We start from the raw sequence: 21,116 nt of genomic DNA, 5'->3' as shown, positions 1-21,116 counted from the left end.
GGTTAGGAGCTTTTTGCTTTTTGCATTTTCTTTGACTGTTGTGTCAATGTTTTCTATGGTGTCTTTTGTCCTGTGATTCTCTCTTCTATCTCTTGTATTCTGTTGGTGATACTTGCATCTAGACTCCTGATCTCTTTCCTAGGTTTTCTAACTCCAGGCTTATCTCCCTTTGTGATTTCTTTATTGTTTCTATTTCCATTTTTAGATCCTGGATGGTTTTGTTCATTTCCTTCACCAGTTTGATTTTGTTTTCCTGTAGTTCTTTAAGGGATTTTTGTGTTTCCTCTTTAAAAGCTTCTGTTTACCTGTGTTCTCCTATATTTCTTTAAGGGTGCTATTTATGTCTTTCTTAAAGTCATGTATTATCATCATGATAAGTGATTTTAGATCTGAATCTTGCTTTCCTGGTGTGATGGTGTGTCTAGGACTTGCCATGGTGGGAGAATTGGGTTCTGATGATGCCAAGTAACCTTGGTTTGTGTTGTTTATTTTCTTATGCTTGCCCCCTTCCATCTGGTTATCTCTAGTGCTACGTGCCCTTGCTAAATCTGACTGGAGCCTGTCCTTCCTGTGATCCTGGTTGTGTCAGAACTCCTCAGAGTCAAGCTGTCTCTGTGATCCTGTGATTCTGGGAACCTGTGATCCTGGGCTTGTTAGAGCACCTGGAAGTGCTGCTTCCTCTGGGTGTTTTGGGACTGGCTGCAGAGTTTGTGCCCAAGGTCTGCTCAGGGCACCAGCTCAGACAGTCCAGAAGGAACCTGAGCCACTGGGCTGGCAGAGTTCCTGTGTGCCTAGGTCCTGGTGGTCCCAGTAACTCCCGGTGTTGGGACAGATGTTGTGTCCTCCTCGGGCCAGATGGTTATAATACAAAATTCTACCAGACATTCAAAGAAGAGCTAATACAAATAAGCCTTAAACAAAATAGAAACAGAAGGAAAATTATCAAATTCATTTTACGAGAGGCCACTCTGATACCTGAACCACACAATGGCTCGACAAGGAAACAGAATTTCAGACCAATTTTCCTCATTGACTCCATTAAAAATTATTCAATAGAATACTCACAAACTGAATCTAAGACACATCAAAATGATCGTCAACCATGATCAAGTAGACTTTATCCCAGAGATGCAGGGATAGTTCAGCATACGAAAACTCATCAGTGTAATCCACCAAATAAACAAACTGAAAGAAAAAAAAAACATGATAATCTCATATATGCTGAAAAAGACTTTGACAAATTTCAACATACATTCATAATAAACGTCTTGGAGAGATAACAATACAAGACACATGTCTAGATGTAATAAAGGCAATATACAGCAAGCCAATCAAATTAAATGGAGAAAAACCTAAAGCAAATCCACTAAAATCAGGGACAAGGCAAGGGTGTCTACTCTTCCTATCTCTTCACTATAGCACTGGAAATTTTAGCTAGAGCAATAAGACAACTAATGAAGATGAAGAGGATATGAATTGGAAAGGAAGAAGTCAAAAATTGTTTATTTGCAGATGATATGATACATAAATGACCCCCAAAATTCTACCGATAAACACCTTTAATGAAGTGATTGGATAGAAAATGAACTAAAAACAAAATCAGTTAGCCTTCTTATATATAAATTATAAACTGGCTAAGAAAGAAATCAGGGAAGAAACACCCTTTAAAAAGAATCCCAAATAATATCATGATATAATTCTAACCAAGCAAGTTCAAATCATGTGTGACAAGAACTTCAAGTCTTTGAAGAAAGAAACTGAAGAAGATACCAGAAGATTGAAAGATTTCTCATGCTCATGGATCGGTAGGATTAACATAATGGAAATAGCCATCTTACCAAAAGCAATTTATAGATTCAATGCAATTTCCATTAAAATTCAAACATAATTCTTAAGAGACCTTGAAGGAAAAATATTCAACTTCACATGGAAAAACAAAAACCCAGGGGCACTAAAAACAATTATGTACAATAAAAAACTTCTAAATGTATCACCATTCCAGACCTCAAGCTGTACTACAAAGCAATAATGATTTAAAAAAAAAAACATGGTACTGGCATAAAAACGTATAAATTGATCAGTGGAAGTGAACTGAAGACAGAAAAGTAAACCCACACATCTATAGACACATGATTTTTGACAAAGCCAAAAGTATACAACAAGGAAAACACAGCATCTTCAACAAATGGCACTGGTCTAAATAACAGCATGTAGAAGAATGCGAGTAGAACAATTTCTATCACTCTGCACAAAACTCAAGTGCAAGTTGATAAAAGACAAGAACATACAATCAGATACCCTAAGTCTAATAGAAGAAAAAGTAGGATAGCCTTCAATGCATTGGCACAGGGGACAACTTTTTGAACAGAACATCAATAGCTCAGGTACTAAGATCAACAATTAATTGATGGAACCTCAAGAAACTGAAAAAAAAGGACAAAACTTTAAGGCAAAGATACCATTAAAAGGGTAAACAGCAGCCTACAGAATGATAAAAGATTTTCATCAACCCACATCCAACAGAAGAATTTGAATATCAAATATTTTGATAGCCAAAATAATTAAAGAACTCAAGAAACTGGACATCAATAAGCCAAATAATGAAACTAGCAGAGAATTCTTAGCAGAGAAATCTCTAATAGTTGAGAAACAAAGGGGAAAAAACATCCTTAGCCATCAGTGAAATGCAAATCAAAATGTCTCATTGATTCCATCTTATATACACCGTTAAGACTAAGATCAAAAGCACAAGCAACAGCTCATGCCAGCAAGGATGAGGAGCAAGGGAAAAACTCCACCATTGCTGGTGGGAGTGCAAACTTTTACAGCCCTTTTGGAAATCAATTGGGTGATTCTTTAGAAAATTAGGAACAGATCTACGTCAAGACCCAGCTACACCACTCTTGGGCATAAACCTAAAGGATGCTCCACCATCCCACAAGGAGACTTGAACAACTATGTTCATAGAAGCTTTATTCATAATAGCCAGAAACTAAAATAACCTAGAGATTCCTCTACTGAAGAATGAAAAAAGAAAACATGCTACATTTATTTATACAGTGGAGTCTTACTCAGTTGTTAAAAAACAATGACATCATGAAATTTGCAGACAAATGCATGGAAATGGAAATTATCATCCTGAGTGAGGATCAGCCTAGACCCAGGAAGACAAACACAGTATATAGTCGCTTATAAATCAAGATTAGCCACAGTGTAAATGATAACTATGTTGTAACCCACACACCACAAAAAAAGGTAAGGAATAAGGAGAGCTGGGGGCAGGGAGGAAGGTGTGAATCTCACTGAAAAGGGGAAGTAGAATATTCATCCTGGGGTGGATGGTGAAAGGGAGTGGATGGAGGTGGAGGTGGGGAAGGGAACAGTGTGTCATCTAGCAGGGTAGAGGAAGAGAGTACTGGGAGAGACATCCAGAACTGAAGGAATGAATTAGAAGTCTAAGTTTTAAAGGGACTATTTGGTTTATTTTTCAAATTAGTTGGAGAATTTTCATACATATTTTAAATATTATTAAATATGAATACAAAAGCTCCAAAATTAAGTTGTTTTATTCTTTACAATATTGGGGTGTTCTAAAATTAATATTTATATTTTTAAAAATTAAATAATTATAATTTGTAATTATAATTAAAATATAATATTTCTAATATTCTGGAATGGTGCTTTAAATTTGTTTTATACAGATTTATTCAGTCACAGCTCTGAAATCTGATATATCCTGTGCAGGGGAGCTTTGCACAATAGAATATAGTCTCTCTTCACATTTTGTACTCATCCTGATGATGTCCAGAACTGAAGTATATATATAGTAACTGGGCCAGGTATGTGGTATTCTCAAAGCTGGCTGAAAATTATTTTTAAGCCAGTTATTTTGACATGATATTTTGTTTGTTTTTCACTGCTGAAGCTATTATTCAATGCTGAGATAATTGTCAGGGAGTTATTTTGATCTGGTTTGAGGACATAGGAAAAGAAGAAAACTTCACCCCTAATACTTGCCTTATCTATAGTTATCACTCTTCTTCTGAGAGTGATGAGGCTTTCTCAGATGGTATGGTGTAAGAGAGTAGAGGAAACCAGTAGATCTCATTAGGGAAGGGAAATAGAATAAATGTTTACAGATGGGTGGGAGGCATTTGGGGAGGGAGGATCTAGTGGTATGAAAAAGGAGTAGGGAAGTTGGAGAGAATATGGGATGAGACAGCTAAAATTAATTGACATTTGAGAGGGTAAAACTGGGCTTGAGTTACACCTAATTGACTTATTGGTCAGAGAGGCCCCATGAGAATCCTAAAAGAACCCAGGTTGTTGCCAAGACAGTAGGTTGCTCTCTATAAACTGACACAATGGTCCTATTGCTGAAGACCATACCTTCATAGCTCATTGAAGATGGAGATGTCAAAATGGTGCCTACATAGAGCTTCCACCCTAATTTCCAGTATCTTTGTTACAGAAGGTACTGTATACCTTCTGTAACATAATGTTTGGCTGTGGGTCTCTACATTTGTGCCTGTCTGCTGGAGGAGGAAGCTTCTCTTATGAGGTGTCTCTATCTAATTCCTCCCCTCAGAGCTCAGAAAACCATATGCAAGTGGAGGTGGTAAGAATGTAAAAGCCAGAGGGAATGAAGAACACCAAGAAAATAAGACCTTCTAAATCAACCTGATTAAACTCATATGAACTCACGGAAACTGAAGCAATATGCACAGGTGTTCACAATGTCCTCTATATATTACAGCTTTCAGTTTAGTTTTTTTATGGGATTCCTGAGTAAGTAATGAGTGGGTCTCTCTTGGGCACTTTTCCTTCCTTTGTTTATCTTGTTCAACTCTGATGTGTTAGTTTATGTTGTGATTTATTATATCCCATTTTATTTTATTATTATCTCTTAGAAGCCTGCTTATTTTCCAATAAGAGATAGAAAGGGGGTGGATCCAGATGGGAGGGGAGGTGGGGAGGAGCTGTGAGGAGTAAAGAGAGAAGAAATTATGACTAGTATATATTATGAGGCCAAAATCATATTTTTATTTATTTTATTTTTTTATTTTCAATGAAAAGAAAAATAAATAAACAAACAAATGTGTAAGAAATAGAAGGAGGATTTATTTGAGACTTACAAATCTAGAAGGATAAGTGTTAGTTACCATCATGGCAGGGCATAGCAGCAGACAAGATACTGTAGCTGCAGCTGAAAGCTCACATTTTAATCTACAAACTGTAAGCTGAGAACATAACAGAAATGATAGTAGTATTTTGAAATCTCAAGAAGGCTTCTAGTAACACACCTTCTCTAACAAGGCCATACTTCCTAATCCTTCCAAAACAGTTCCACCAACTGGGAATCAATTATTCAAATATATGAAGTTGGTGTGATTCACATTCAGACTACTATTTTTCACTCCAGTCCTCCATATACTTGTAGCAATATCATAATGCAAATTACGATTAGTCTAAATTTAAAACATTCCATAGATGGGAACCAATGCAGAGAGACACTTGTTCCCATAGCCAGATATTACTCAGAGAATGAGAGACCTTGAAAAACTCAGCCTTAAACTGAATGTCTTCATCAAATCCCTCCCCCAGTACTTGGAGGACCCCATAGAAGTGGAATTTGGAAGAGTATAAGAGCAAAAGGAGATGGAGGACTCCAAGAAAAAAAAAAAGCCTTCTAGATCAACATGATCAAAGTCAAGACTTCTATGAACTCACAGAGACTGAATCAGAAAGCATAGGGTCTGCACAGTTCTGCACCAGATCCTTTGTACTCATATTATTGCTTTCAATTTACTGATTTTATGGGATTCCTAAGTCTGTAAACAAGTGGGTCTGACTCTCTGTATTCTCTTGGGCTCATTATCTTCTATTGTACTGTCTTGTCGAACTTCAATGTGATAGTTTTGTTTTAGCTCATATTTTCTTTTGCTATATTTTTAAAAATCCTTTTAAACTTTTCCTTACCAAAAATATCTTCAGAAATTATTAATTTATATATAGGCCTATCAATATTTAAAAGTCATTTTGCTAATTTCACAACAAATTTTCTTTGAAATTTTTATATGTGTGCAATACAATTGTTTGCTACCAACCTACCTTTTTTCATCTCCTTGGCATCCATGCCATTCTCTCCTCTGACATCTTCCCTACAAGTCCCTTTCCCATACTTATGGATTTTTGTGCCTAACTAACTTTAATCTTGATTATCAGTGTTTAGAACTATACTTAGTAGTTTAGTGGAATAACCATTGAGTTTACAACCTCTTACCCAGAATCCACTAATAGACAATTGTTCAATAAACAGGGTAGGGCTTCACTGGTCTCTCCTAAGTTTATACTGTCAGCTGATGACAGGCTCAGCTTTCTGCAGACCCAGTACAACAAAAATTGCTGTGAGATCATGATTAAAATGGCTGTATCATATGCTAAAATAGCAATTCATAGCCCTTCTTCTTATCTTCCTGATCTTTATTTCAATTTCCACATTTTAAAACACCTTTTCCTCCCAATTTCACAAGGTCTTGCTTTAAACCCCCAGAGTCTACCCAGTACTGACTGTATGTTTGTGGGTGTAAGATAGTCTAACTGATCATGGATAGTCTCTCAGCAGTCATATCACTGAAGTAAAGTCTCTCTACCTTTGCAAGAGCCACCAATTGCCAATAGCTCATCAACTAATGGCAGAATTTCATAAGCCCCCCACCCCTTGTATGCTGGAATTTTGTCTGGCTAGATCTTGTACAGGCCTTGTGGATGTATTCACAGCCACTATGAATTCATGTGTTCAATGGACCTATCATGGACAGCAAATACTCCTTTGCTGTAGATGTCCACTACATTTTGCTTTTACAATCTTTCCTCTACCTCTTCCCCAAAGATCACTGAACCTTAAAGGGGGAATGAGTATGATATATACATGTGCTGTTTAAAGTGAAGCCCCTCACAGTCTCTTCTTCCATACACATTGCCCAGTTGTGGGCATCTCTATTGATCATCATCTATATAAAAAAAAACTAGATTTGACTCCTTAGATATATGTGTTCAAATCTGAGTCATAGAAGTCAGAAAACTAGTAAAAAGTCTCAGAGATGGGAGGTGAGAATAGATAGAACATGGTATTATTAAAAAGAGAGAGGGGGAGAAATAATGGAACTCAAAGAGACTAAATAGAAAATGAGGTGAAAGGGCAGAGTATATGAGGGAACTGGGAAAGGGATAACTAATATGAAAGACCTTTCAGAAATCTTACTACTGTAGAAGCTTCCTAAAATACATATACATATACAAAGGGGGTCTAAATAGAGATAATAAGGAGGGGAGGAGTAGATAAATGCCTCTTCCAGATATCATAGGCTATCAAATAAAAATCCCAATGCCAGATGTGGGTTTTTCTCTGTTATTTGTCATTGAGGGCTCATAGCCCCCACCCCTAAACATATTGCTGTTGTTTATTCTCCAGAACTTGATAGTAAGAGCCTAATGCAGAATATACTACACCTGAGTCATGGGATATGGGGAAATCAGTGTTTTGACCTGGAAAATTTGTTCCTATTGGCTAGCTAGAAAATTGTTGCTTTCTCTACTATGATATATTCTAAACTATAGCGAGAGTGGCAAAAAAGTCCTGTTTAAGGTTTAGCCATCAACCATTATTTATTCTACGTCCCTTGAGCAACCATGAATCTCTACATTCATCATCATCATTAACTGCTAAGGGAATCCCTTTTGATTAAGGATTTGTCTACTGATATTACCTAGACCCAATGAGAAAAAAAGTCACATGTTGTCTCTCACAGGTGGATCCTAGCTTTGATTTTTTATATGTGTGTGTTTAACTTGGAGCAGTTTTAAAAATCTAAAAAGATAGACATTATTATGGATAGTTTAAAGGACAGGACTTAGCATAACATTGACAATGTGAAACTAGACAGGTAGAGCATTGGATGCAGAAAGGGTTAACCAGAGATAGTGGTAGGAGGATGGAGAAATGAGGAGGTCAGGAAGGAGGATTACCAATGTAAAGTACCTATGGAAAAATAGCCTGGAAACCTCTTTGTAAGCCAATTGAAAACATAAGGTATAGATAGATAGATAGATAGATAGATAGATAGATAGATAGATAGATAGATAGAAGGAAAGAAGATAACCTACATGGCTAGATAATGGCAGCAGTCCTGCCACGCACCAAGATATCATTTTCTTACAGCTAGCAAGAGAAAATTCGGACATTGCTTTCTGCCCTTCTCCAATGTTCCAACGTCCTAGTCAAACCCTGGCTTAGAATGTTAAGCCATTCAAACTAATAGCCTCCAGCATTGTAGGGCATTATAGCTTACAGAATGAGAGAAATATCCCAGGACAATATCAGGTGAAATCCTCATTCATAGTCAACATAGGCAGGCCATATTAGATTTGCAGCTGAATCACTCCTAGGAACTAGCTTAGCAGGTGTTCCCTGGGGCTAACCTCTGCTGGCCCAAAAAGGCAACATAGTTGAAGAGCTTACTTAGGCCCACCTAGTCTGTAACCATAGCAACGAACTGAGGAGGAGTTATCTACACCTGGCTTTCTACACCTTGGTGTGTGGGGGTCGCTTGCCTATGTGACTTCAGTCTAACACTAAGACTGAGGGAAGAAAGACTTGGACTCACATGCAGGACTAGCACTAGAACTTAGATGGGCTAGGACTCAGATTCATGTATCTCTCGCAGTCCCCAGGGCCCAGAGCACTTGGGCCCGGGGGATGCAGCACCAGTTCAGAGGAGATAGCTGCTGCTTTAGACCCAGTATGTTTCAGATAGCCTCAGATGTACCTCAACTGTTGAGCTGCCAGATTTTTCATTTCTCTTTTACAATGATTGTAAAAGCCTCATGTCATTTTTAAAGAAATACACTCAGATCTTACATCACTCGTGTGTAGTCTGTTCGTCAAAGCCGAATCCCGTGCCCACCTGGCTAGAATCCCTAGTCCCGTGGAACAAGGGACCCCCGTAAGAAACCCCAGTCCGCGGCACAGTCCTAGAAGTCACTGTTTATCAGACAATAGTCTCACACCCTTCCTTTTCAGTTGTTGGCAAGACAACCAGACTCACAAAATAATACAAATTATTGTCATTCCTCTTGGGTGCCCACCAGAACTCTGATGAGATCCTTCCTATTGCTTAATGCAACATATACCTTTGTTATATGCTTGATCTGTGCTGGAAAAGTTCCTGAGTACTGGTTAGCTTTCATAATGCCAGAAGGTACTTTTCAGCTTTGTGTTCATCAATGTTCTTCTGTAGAGATAAGCTCTACTAGCTACTATGAAATCCTACCCAAGATGTGTCTATGAGTGCAATAGTGCCATGACTATATGGTAGCAACCAACCATTCTTAGCTTAGATTTGAGGCTAGCTCCATAGAAGAGAATACATAGCAGTACCATAAGTCCAGTCAAACTCCCATGACCTTGGAAGTCACAGGCCACAGAATAGAGACCTAACTGTTATTGTTTAGCTAACTGTATTATAAATATTTGTTTCATCTCCATTGTTGTATTTAATATTTCTGTAAAAAGCATTTTTAGTGACTATTTTATTACAGATTTTTTTTCCTAAGGCTCTTCATTATAGAAAGTTGAATTCATCATCCCAAAGTGTTCAATAGCTCTTTGTTATGCTATTTTATTTCATCTTTGCAGGGCTTTTAGCTTCAGAGCCCTTAAATTTGTCTCACATATATAATATGAAATCAATATTATGCTGTATGGATAGAAAAATGCATATATTTATGTTGTGTTATAGACACAACACACACACACAAAACCACAAGCTTGTGTTTTACCTTTAACAACACTTTTAGTTCTATTCATGCTCTGCTGTTTCATAATATCCCACATTTTACTTTTCCATTGACTTAGAAATAAGAAGTTAGATTGCATCCATCTCTGACACCAAAATTAGTTATCTCACTGAAATCCCTGATGCCTTTCCATCATGGTATGCCTGTGTTTTTCTTACAATTCTGGAGTGGTTATGATTGCACAGTCCATGTCCATTTCTGTTCACTAAAGTGATAAGTCTGAGCTGCAAAACATCTCTGTTCACATACTCTTCTACCTTATTCTGAGAACTGTCATAAAATCCATCAATTAGTCAAAGTAAATTTAATTGTTCTTTGACTTTAACTACATTTCTCAAAGAAGTGGTGAGGATCTCTTCATTTGCTTAATAACCATTCTCATTTGCCTTTCTATAAATTTGCTTTCCTGACTAATATCCAATAGAAGTTCCTAAATATGTATTGTCATATTTCCTAGAAAACTGAGTTTCAGGATTTAAAGGTGACCCTTTTGTAGCCTTCAGGGAAGGAGTCATTTATTAAAGTTGACTCTCATTTTAAATCATATCATCATATATTTTTCACACTGCTAGTTGACAACTTCTTTTACTTGTTCAAAAGTTTCCCTTTGAAATTACGTCAAATTTTGTCTCTGTTGAATTCAATTTGAATTGGATTGCAGCCATGAGATATTCTTTATAAATTGAACTAATTTTCCCAATTCTGTACCCTACTAACAGACCATTTTTATGTGTATATGTGTATCTATTTCTGAATCTCTAATCCATGTGTGTAATATATATATATATATATATATACATATATATATATATATATATATACACATACACATAGTACCTTTGGATTGCATTCTAGTCTTGGTAGTCTCTGTTTTCCTCTTTCTCTTCAAAACTGGCATGCTCCTAATGCTAAGCACAAACTGACCTCACTGTCATGGTTCTTGGAAGTAGAGTCTTTTGTAGGATATTAGATTATAAGTGTCAGGCTTTCAACTACTAGAATTCATATATTTTAAGAAAGGCTACACTTCTAGCATTTGGGAGGACTGCCCAGAAATTACTAAATGGGATCCAGGAAATGGGTCTTTACTAGATACAAATTCTCACCACTTTGATCTTGGACTTCTGAACAACCAAAACTGTCCAAAAATAAAAAAATAAAATCTGCTATTTTGGTCCATCCATTGCATGATATTCTGCCATAGAAGTTCAAAGGCACTAAGATGTATTTAAAGGTAAGTAGTGTTTTATACCAGTTTTAACATACACTTAAAGCACTAAAATTTTCTCAGTCATAGAACAAGATCGATTTATTTCTGAATAGCTTGCTTTTGTTACTGTAGCTCTTAGGACCTGTAGAAGTTTTCCCCCATAGCTTCCTATATTTAAAAACAAATCATAACAAGATCTTACTTTTATCACAATGTCTTTATATAATAGTAAGATTATTGATTTTATACCAATCTAGAAAATAATCAGTTTTCTGATATAAAACAATAATCATATCCCTGTAGTCAACTCCTATTGACTATGATGAATTATTTTAAAGAGTTTTACTTTTTCCATTTTTGCATGCATGTCATAATTTACATAAGCATATAATTCTTTTACTTATTTAATTTTACTTGCACTTCCTTTTTTTCCATTTCAAATCAAAGTTGCATTAACTTTAGAGAAAATAAGTAGAAAACTTCGTTCTGTTTCTATGTTTTGCACCCGTTCCTTTACAGTTTGCAAGAACTTAAATCAAACGCATTTGGTCTGTGGCTTTTCTTTGCAGAGCTGAAATGCATGCTAATCACCACCAAACTTCATTAGCAGGTTATGGCCTCTTCTACATTTCTATTTTACACTGAATTAATTTTGATTTTTTTACATACAAAATTTCTGAAATTCTCGACCCTTCTACTAGATTCTTATTTAAGTTTTTCTCTCACATAGCTACAAATGGTATTCCTTTTATAGTTTAAAATCATGATAGTATAAAAGTCATTTATTTTTCTGCTAGATTTTATGTATCTCAGAATTGTATCTATTTCTGTGAACAGTTACCTGAAAACTGTCTACTAGTCATTTCACAGACTAGGTGCTCTTTGATTTATTAGCTCTTATTTTGCTGTTTTGTTTTATTCTTTTCTAGTTGATTTGATTTCTTCCTTATTCTAACTAGATTTTCCTTGTATTCTATCAGTCGTCACCTAGCTTTTTGAAATGTGTGCTTGTTCTGATGGTTTCCTTTTTACTCTTTCTTTCTGTGGTTAATGTACTTAATGATACGGATCTCTCTGCAGAGCTTTGTATTCACATGTTTTGCTATGTGGTTTTAAATATTTTTATTCGTCTTATGATAAATAAAAGAAGTGTGCGGACTTCTTTCACACAAGAGTATTTACTTAGTAGTGTACTTTTTATATCCAGATACTTGGGAATTAAGCAATCCTGGTGTCATTAACTTCATTTCACTGTGACCTTCCTTTCATCCTAGAAGTTAGTTTCAGATATTATTGGTCTGTTTGTTGAAATCAGGCCACTCCCTGCTTTAAGTTACTTGACGATGTATAAATAAATCAGTAGTTCTTCGGGCTGTGCTTAGCCCTATAAGGTTCCCTTTAACAAACAGTTTCTGCCTTCATTTTGAGATAGAAGGAAGCCTGCGCCCCTGGGTAGAGTTGCAAGGTCCCCTGTCTGATCATCACTGCCTGGACTGCACTGAGGTAGAGGACTTAATTTTGGAAGTAGAAAAGGTGCCGCCCTATAAGTTCATCAGAATGAATTGACAATGAGGGACACATGACAGTTTTAAAATGTCAGGAAGATGACATTTCCTGATGCACTTAAACACGGGAAGGGAGTATTTTCTTTCCTCTATTGGACTCCACAATTTGATGAACGCACAAAACTAGGATGGCCAAGCCCCAGTGATCCGACCCAATGTGTGTATCACAAATAGAGACATCTCAACTGCTCATTGGATCTCATGTTAGCTTGGTCCCTGCTGTGGAAGCCTGCACAACTGTCTAGTCACCTAGCCACCTAGCCACCTAGCCACCTAGCCACCTAGCCACCTAGCCACTTGTCTGGACTGAACAGGATACATCCTGCTTAGAACTGAGTTCTGTGTCTTGCTCTCTATTGTGACTCTACTAGCTGGAAAGCAACAGCATCTTCCCTGAGGTCACTTTGAATTCCTATCAATCAATAGAGACCCCATTAACATTTCAATCAGTCTACTTGTGAAACTCTGATGTATCCTCTTTGGAGGTGATCCCTGCAGGTGTCAGACAAGGACATGATCCAATCAAAAAGATAAGAATGAAAACCTGGTGCAGATTGACTTCCTCAACCTGCATCAGACTTCAGGGAGTCTAATAACAGGTGGTTTATTCACAATGTGCTTAAGCCCAGTATAATTTGGAAAAAAAGTTTCTTAGTGTAATACAATCCCTGGTGCACAATAAAAAAGTAATTACATTGAAACTCAGAGTAGTGTTATTTCTTCCAAAAAGATGGGCTCTAGAGATAGGCTGTTCATGGTAGCTTAAGGGCCAAAGGGCCTGGTTTTGCTCATAGAGATAGCAGGTCATTTGGGCTATTAACCACCTCTGGTCCTTGTTTTAGGAGCATGGAGGAACCTCTGACTATAAGTCATTTTTACATTACTAGCCACCCCTGTTCCTGGTTGTGGAAGCTTGAGGGAACCCCCTGGATGCAAGGGTCATTTGCAAAGCTCTGACCTTGCTTGTAGGAGTTTGACATGGCCTGGCCCAACAGATAACCCAGATCACCAGGCTGTCAATTACTTTCAATTCCCAGCTTGCCCGATGCAAGAACAGTTTTTTCCTATTGGAAAGACGATCCTGCATCCTTCACATTCCTGGTTTCCCTGGAGATCTGTAGGTGCAAGGATCTTCATGCTCTGCTAACAACCCTCTTTAATTTAAATCCATTCTGTAAACCATGTACATGTGTGTAAGACTATATTTACTATATGCTATGTGGTATAGGAGTTAATATTGGTAATTAAGATTGGAAAGAAAGAGCAGAACATATTGGTTCGGGTATTTAGCTTTTAATTCTAACACTAGGGAGGCAGAGGCAGCTGGATCTCTGAGAGTTCCAGGCCAGCCAGGGCCCTATAGTCTCAAAGGAGGAAGACAAAAAAAGATAGAAGCATATACATCCACCTTTTACAAAATAAGTAGGATTTAGCCTGCAATATGCTGACATTGAATCCACCGAGCCTTTTGGGTTTGTTTTCATTCAATAAACTCTGACTCTGGTACAGAGACACTCATGCTTGTCTATGTTTATAATATTCTTTATTTGTAAAGTTTCCTTTGCATTCCAAACCATGTTGGTTTCTGTGCCTGGATTTGAACAGCATGTATCAAGTCAGAGCTCATCCTGTCTCAGGTGTTCTTCATCGATCATTTATTGAAGCAGAGTTTACCATTTGTCTCACAAATGCTAAAGCCATCTTTAAGTTAGTTTTTCTGGTTTTTGTTTTTTTGGGTTTTTTTGTTTTTCTTGAGACAGGGTTTCTCTGTGTAGCCCTGGCTGTACTGTAACTCACTCTGTAGACCAGGCTGGCTTCGAACTCAGAAATCTGCCTGCCTCTGCCTCCCAAGTGCTGGGATTAAAGGTGAGCACCACCACTGCCTGGGCTCATTTTTCTGTTGTTAAAGTTGCCAATTCTGCTTCCTTTTGCTTCTTTTCTGAAATAGATTTACTTCTATTTATTTATATTGCAGCTTCGATTTATTTATATCTTTATTTATCATAAAACATTTCTGAAATACCTTTATTTCTATTTATATTGCAGCTCCTATTTATTTATATTTATTATTTATATTGCAGCTTCAAATATTGAAACAAGTCCAGACTTTTCTTTTATAGTTTTATTTTGTACCAGCAATCATTATGTAAGGATCTATTTTGTTATTGTATATTTTTGTCATCATTTTAATTTTATTCCATTTATATTGTTCACTGAACATATAATCTCTTTCGGATGTGAATGTAACACATGCTAAATTTATTTTTACCTACAGGTTATTCTCAGTTTCTGCTATGAGTCAGAAACACACGCACATGTTATTTGCTCCTGTAAGTCTCCTCATCTGACAGCACCCATCTCATCTTCCAGAACTACAGGATGTTTCAATTTATTTTGAAACTCTCTCTAAACTCTCATGAACTTCTACTTGTCCACAAGTCCATTATTTGAGCCTATGTCTAGTTTTGAATTCTTTTGTAAAGAGAAGTAAACAAGTAGGTGACATATACATTGATAAATATACGTCTATACAACATATCGGTTTGTAAAGAGACTTAACGTGTACATTTGTTTTACTTAGACACTGTAACTTTCAATTTCATATGCAGTAGTCCCCCATGACTCACTTTCTGGCATCTATCAGAGAGTACATCCTCTAAAAATTTGTGCTGGGAAAGGCTGGCATGTGTGCTGGGGCAGAGCGTGGGAGAGTGTCTTTGGAGGATTAACTCTTTAGGCATTACTCCTAACAATATTTAAAATTTCACTCATGTATATAAATGGCAGATAATCTAGACAGCTAATATTAATCTTCCTTCAAAATTTTATCAAGATACTCCACAGTTTTCCTGTATTGCAGCTCCACAGTTTTCCAGCATTGCTAACTTCATAGTTTTCCTGCATGGCTATTCCATCTTTCCTGTATTCAAAGCCAAACTCACCATTAGTCTGGTACTCTGTTGATAGAGGACTATTCCTCCTCTCTGGAAGGGCAAGTCTTTGTTTTTGTTTGAGACGCTGGCCTATTTTAGTCTGATTTGTTTCATTTATTTCTGATTGTGAACAAGAATAGGCATCACTCAGATGTATATTTCTATTTCTTATGATTCTTAGAAAATCTCATTAAAGTTGAAAATTCTCTTTACTCTTGCAATCTCTTATGTCTTCCTCTTTCCTTCTCCACCTTTGTTGTTGTTGTTGTTGGTTTGCATGTTTTGTGGGTGTCTGCGATCTTGGGAATGGAGTGGAGGGCCTTGGACAGGCGAGTCAAAAGCTGTTCCCAGGAGCTGCATCCACAGCCTGCCTTCTTTGGATACAGTGGAACAGAATCACTGACGTCATCTTTCAAACTATCAATTTTCAGTTCTACTCAATTTGCTACACAAACTTTTCAGTTTCTCCTTCCCACCTCACTTTTCATATACTGTTTTGAACATAGGTTCTGGAGCATGCTAACCAAGCATTCTACAGCTCTAACACTGTTCTTGTTTGTTTGTTTTGTCTTTTGTTGTGGCATGGAGACAAAGTCTCAACAAGTTGCTCCGATTTGGCTTGAACTTTCGCCAAGGATGGCCTTACAATTCTCTTGCCTCAGCCTCCTAAATAGCTGGGATCACAGGCATGGACCACCAGACTGAAGCACTCCTGCCTAACAGAGCATCTCTCCCTCTCCTCCCTCTCCCTCTCCCTCTCCCCCTCCCTCTCCCTCTCCCCCTCCCTCTCCCCTCCCCCCTCCCCCTACCCCTCTCCCTCTTCCTCTCCCTCTCCACATCTCCTGCTTTCCCCTCCCCTTGCCTCTTATCTCTTCCTCTCCCTTTCCCCCACTCCCTCTCAGGCTGCCTGGATTCTGCTTTATAGTTTTTCTATTGAGCAAGACCTGATCTCTACCTGTGTCCTTCTGTCACATGATGATGACAGTTGATACTGCTGTTTTTTTTTTTCTCTTTTGAAAGGATTTTCAAGGGGAGGGGGGAAACTTCCAAATAAACACTTTCTTGCTCCCATCAAACTTTCCTTCCATGGCCTCTTTTGTTGTTAGTTTACCCTGGCAGCAAAATCAGAAAGATCTGTCTTCTGGTATGTCTCGTCTCATAGAAAACCCCAGAATCTTCTCTGTTTCTGCTACCTCCTGGCAATGAGTCTTGAAAACAGGAAATAACAATTCTGATAAACACATAAACAGGTCCAAAATTCTATCAGAGAAAAAGGGTTTTGAATTTATATGGCTCTTAATTTTACTTTTGAATTTTTATGATAAGGAGTTAATGTGAAAACAACTTTTAAAAGTTATATGAATAAATCTATAAAAACACCATAAAGAAATTGCACTGTCATTAAATATTTTTATTAATTACTAAGTGAATTATAATAAGCATAAAAAAAGAAGAAAAAGAAGGAAAAGAAAGGAACAGGCTATGACAAACTTTTTCAACTAGGCCATCAGAGGACAGAGCAGACTCAACCTCTTTGAGACTTAAATTTAATTTTATCTGTACTCCGGTCCTGCAGTGGCTGCTAAAGGGACTTTCAGACTCACTTTTCTGCTGTACAATTGTTGGTATTTCCTCAAATTTCTTATACAAACAACATTACTGCCTGGGCCAGATGGAGCCTAGACATGTGTTAAGGTCCATTCGTCACTTCATGGCTGTTCAGTTCTTTGGTGGTGATGCACACAGTGATAATCACAAAGATAAAGATGAGGATGGATATCAGAAGAGTATTTCAGGGATGACAATGACATTTCAGTAGAACTTCTTTCATGAGACTGAGCTACTTGCTACCCTGAAATGATCTGACTCCCAGATGAGTGATGTGTATGGATGTGTCTTATCTCTATTTTTCCTTACTATAACCAGAAAGCTACAACACCTTGTGTTCACCACCTAGGAATGTATTTCACATTTGTTGTTCTGCCTGGTTCTCCAGACTTGTAGCATGAGGTATCACTTACCCAAGAACCCAGATCCTTTGCCTCCAGGGGCTCATCCTTTACCCAAGACTGATGCAGTCACTTTCTGAGTGGAGTCAACCTTAGGTAGTGAAAGAGTGTCCTTTCTTTTCAGTCCCCTCTTTCTATTTCCCAGCCTCTCAGGGATGCCTTCGGAGGACAACCTCCTTGAAAAGGTCGAGTTCATGATTTTATCTTTCACATTCTTAGCAAACCTTCCCTGTGCTCTGCTTTCACAGTGTGTGGTAGGTGACTTCCTGGCTAATTGGATTGGAGAGGATTTTTAATGGATAATGAGTTATTTTGCCTGTCCTCTTGAAGGGTATTCAAATAATTATCAGCAATCTACAAGGCTTAACTCAAGGGAATGAAATATGTCGTAATTTTCAGCCCTGTGGCAAGGGTGGGGGAGAAACGTCTTTGAATCATAGTGTGTGGGAGTGGCACAATTTTGGTTTAAGATGACTGAATCACAAGGTGTGGGCAGCTCTGCCTACACTGCCCACTGACAGGTTACAAAGCTCTGTGAGAGTCAACATCAAGATACAGGTATTTAGAGGCTGAAGACCCAGTCACCGAAGACAAAGACCCCAAAGTCAACATTTGGAAACCACTGCAAATATATATATTTCTACATACTCCTTATACATCAGAGTTATGAAGTTCAGTTGTATTCAAAACATTTTAAGGAGATTTTTAGCAATTTTATTTGCTCTTTGCTATGTATTTCATATATGAAAATAATGAGGTCAACTAATTAGATAACTATTTACAATTTTAGATTTGTTTTGTTTGACTTTTCTATTTTTCTTACAATGGCCATCAAAGCCTTACCTGGTCTAGATCCCAGATCATCCCTTTTCAGGTCGTTCAGTTCCTACCCCCAGTCAAGCTGTGGTTTCTCCATCACCTTCTCCTTGATCTAAACTCTTTCCCCAGATTTGTTTCGTAGTAAAGCACTTCCCGAATTCTCCATAAAGCGTAGTGCTCAGACATCAATCGTTCCCTCGTTCCCGTCTGTCTCTGTGATTATTTTTGAACCAAGGTCCCACACAACTCAGGCTGACATTAAATCACTATGCAGTGTTGAGTGGTCTTGAATTTTTTTATCCTGATCTTCTACTTCCAGAGAGCTCACATTAGAGATATGAGTCACCACACCTGTTTTGTTTTTCTGTTTTCTGTTAAGTTTTTCTTTTTTTATTGGTTTTATTTATTTACATTTCAAGTGTTGCCCCCCTTCCTAGTCTCTCCTCCACAAATCCCCCATCCCATCTCCCCTGCTCTTTCCCTCTATGAGGGTGCTCCCCCACCTACCCTCCCCATTCCCGCCTCACTACTCTAGCATCCATTTTCACTGGGGTATCAAGCCTCCACAGGACCTAGGGCCTCCCCTCCAACTGATGCCATATAAGGCCATCCTCTGCTACATATGCAGCTGAAGCTATGGGTCCATCCATGGAAGCTCTGGGTGGTCAGGTAATTTGATATTGTTAATCTTCTTATGGAGTTGCAAACCCCTTCAGCTCCTTCAGTTCTTCCCCTAACTCTTCTATCAGGGACCCTATGCTCAGTCAGATGGTTGGCTGTGAGTATCTGCATCTGCATTACATGCTGGCAAAACCTCTCAGGATACAGCTATACAAAAGAATTCACACCCACAGCCCTTCTTTATTTACTATATACCCCTAACCATCAACTTTTGAAATGTGTTCTATAAACAAAAGGTAGTATTTTCTGGCTAGTACTGTGGTTAGTAACTAAGACTTTATAAACAGTTGTGTAGAGCTGAGATGCTTTGACTTTGCTCTTCTTTTTTTTTTTTTTTTTCAGTGTTGTACATCAAACCCGGTCCTAACCCAGGATAAGTGGCCACTCTATTTCTCAGCTAGATCTTCACTCCTGGAGCTTGACTTTTTCATCATGGCAATAATGCCTATCTGAGAATTTGTATAGGTAAAGGAATGTCAATAAAATCAAAACACAAGTAAGCAACCATGTGAACATATTTCTTTGATTCCTTATTATCAATCAAGAACTAACAATTGGTTATTCTTTATGGCTAAAATTGTAGGTTTATGAATGTTATTTTTAGAACGGCCTTATACAGTTGGGTTTTTGCAACATGGTTCAAATATATTAAATTTTCTGCCCCATTTTGTTTTATATATTTTCAACATTGCACCAAGAGAAACAACTATAGTTTTTATTTAAACAAATTGTTCTGTTTTGCCCCTAAAATTCTAGGAAGTTGCCGGGGTCTTGTCAAGTTTGGAAAGTGAAAGTTCCTAGGTCTTTGGTTTTCACCGATAGCTAAAGACTTGCTGGTATTTAGATTTAATATTTTCCCCTGAGGGGAAAACATATGAAGAGTTACAGAGGCTCTGGGCTGCCTGTCTCAACACTACTAGTGTTGGTTTTCTTCCAACCTAAGAGGTTGCAAACACTGGGGTCTCAATGCACCAGTTTCTGTGGGTGCTTGAATTAGCATGTAGTTCTGTCTGGGTAATGATTTGTAAAACATTGCTTTTCATCATGGCCACTTACCCCTTCTGATTTGTGGAATAGTAAAAGGCTGGAACTATAAATGCCACAATGAAAACAAAGTATTAATCCCTGTATATTGATGCAACAGGAAGAGCTTATGTCTTTAATAGCTGAAACAATGCTAAAAAACTATTTTTTCTCACTGACTATGGAACCAGTGGAATAAACATCTTTTGTTGGAGATATTGGGACAGTAGGGAAGTACTACAGTAAGGGGGAAAGCACCTTAAAAGCAGAAAGGTATATTTTGGCTCATGGTTTCTAAAGTTTCAGACCAGAATCACTTGGCACTACTGTTTCTAGATTGTGGTTAGGAATGGAAAAGCTTCTCACCTCATTGCTTAGAAGAGAAAGGAAAGAGACAGAGAGACAGAGGCAGAGGACAGAGGCAGAAAGACAGAAAGAAACAGAGACAAAAATAGAAAGACAGAGACAGAGAGTGTCCATGGACAAAATACAGCCTTTGAAGTCATATTACCAGCAACGTATTTGTTCCAAGTCTAGTTTACACTAACCCCTGCTAGTCTGCGAAGCTGGGCATCCACTTATGATTAAGTCACTGGTGACATCATAGTCCTCCTCATCCTATGGCCACCAAGTTGCCATATTTTTTAACACTACAAGCCTTCAACACAAGAGCTCTCAGGGGACACATGGGATGAAAACCAGAGCAAGTGTTTTATAGTTCTGTTTTCTATTGGAAAACCTCTCTAACTGAAATACCAGTCTGATAACAGGGCCTTCTTGTGATGTGGTTGCCTAGCTGTTTAAAACTGTACACCATGAAGCCACATCCTTTGGTAGTCCTGTTTCCTGGGTGATCATGATCAAGTGAGTGTGGCTGGCTGTTGTATTAGTTCAGTTTGATTGCTATAAAGAAACACCTCAGTTATGTCAGTAGTACCTAGACAAAGACAATGTGCTTGCCATAGTTCTGAAGGCATTGGTGTCCAGAATCAAAGTACTAACTTTGTAGTTGATGCTT

The 21,116-nt window shown here is 37.8% G+C and overlaps 1 long non-coding RNA gene across 1 annotated transcript; it reads left to right on the top strand.

The window, feature by feature from the left end:
* The first annotated feature begins 3,708 nt into the window (after positions 1-3,708).
* LOC116076311 lies at positions 3,709-19,584 on the top strand. The gene is made up of 3 exons (XR_004112891.1): positions 3,709-3,839; positions 4,589-4,727; positions 19,418-19,584. It is a non-coding gene; the product is annotated as an uncharacterized LOC116076311 (long non-coding RNA).
* Positions 19,585-21,116: the final 1,532 nt, after the last annotated feature.

This window comes from Mastomys coucha, unplaced genomic scaffold (genome assembly GCF_008632895.1).
Source record: "Mastomys coucha isolate ucsf_1 unplaced genomic scaffold, UCSF_Mcou_1 pScaffold4, whole genome shotgun sequence".
NCBI lineage: Eukaryota > Metazoa > Chordata > Mammalia > Rodentia > Muridae > Mastomys > Mastomys coucha.
This window is presented reverse-complemented; position numbering and strand designations above follow the sequence as displayed.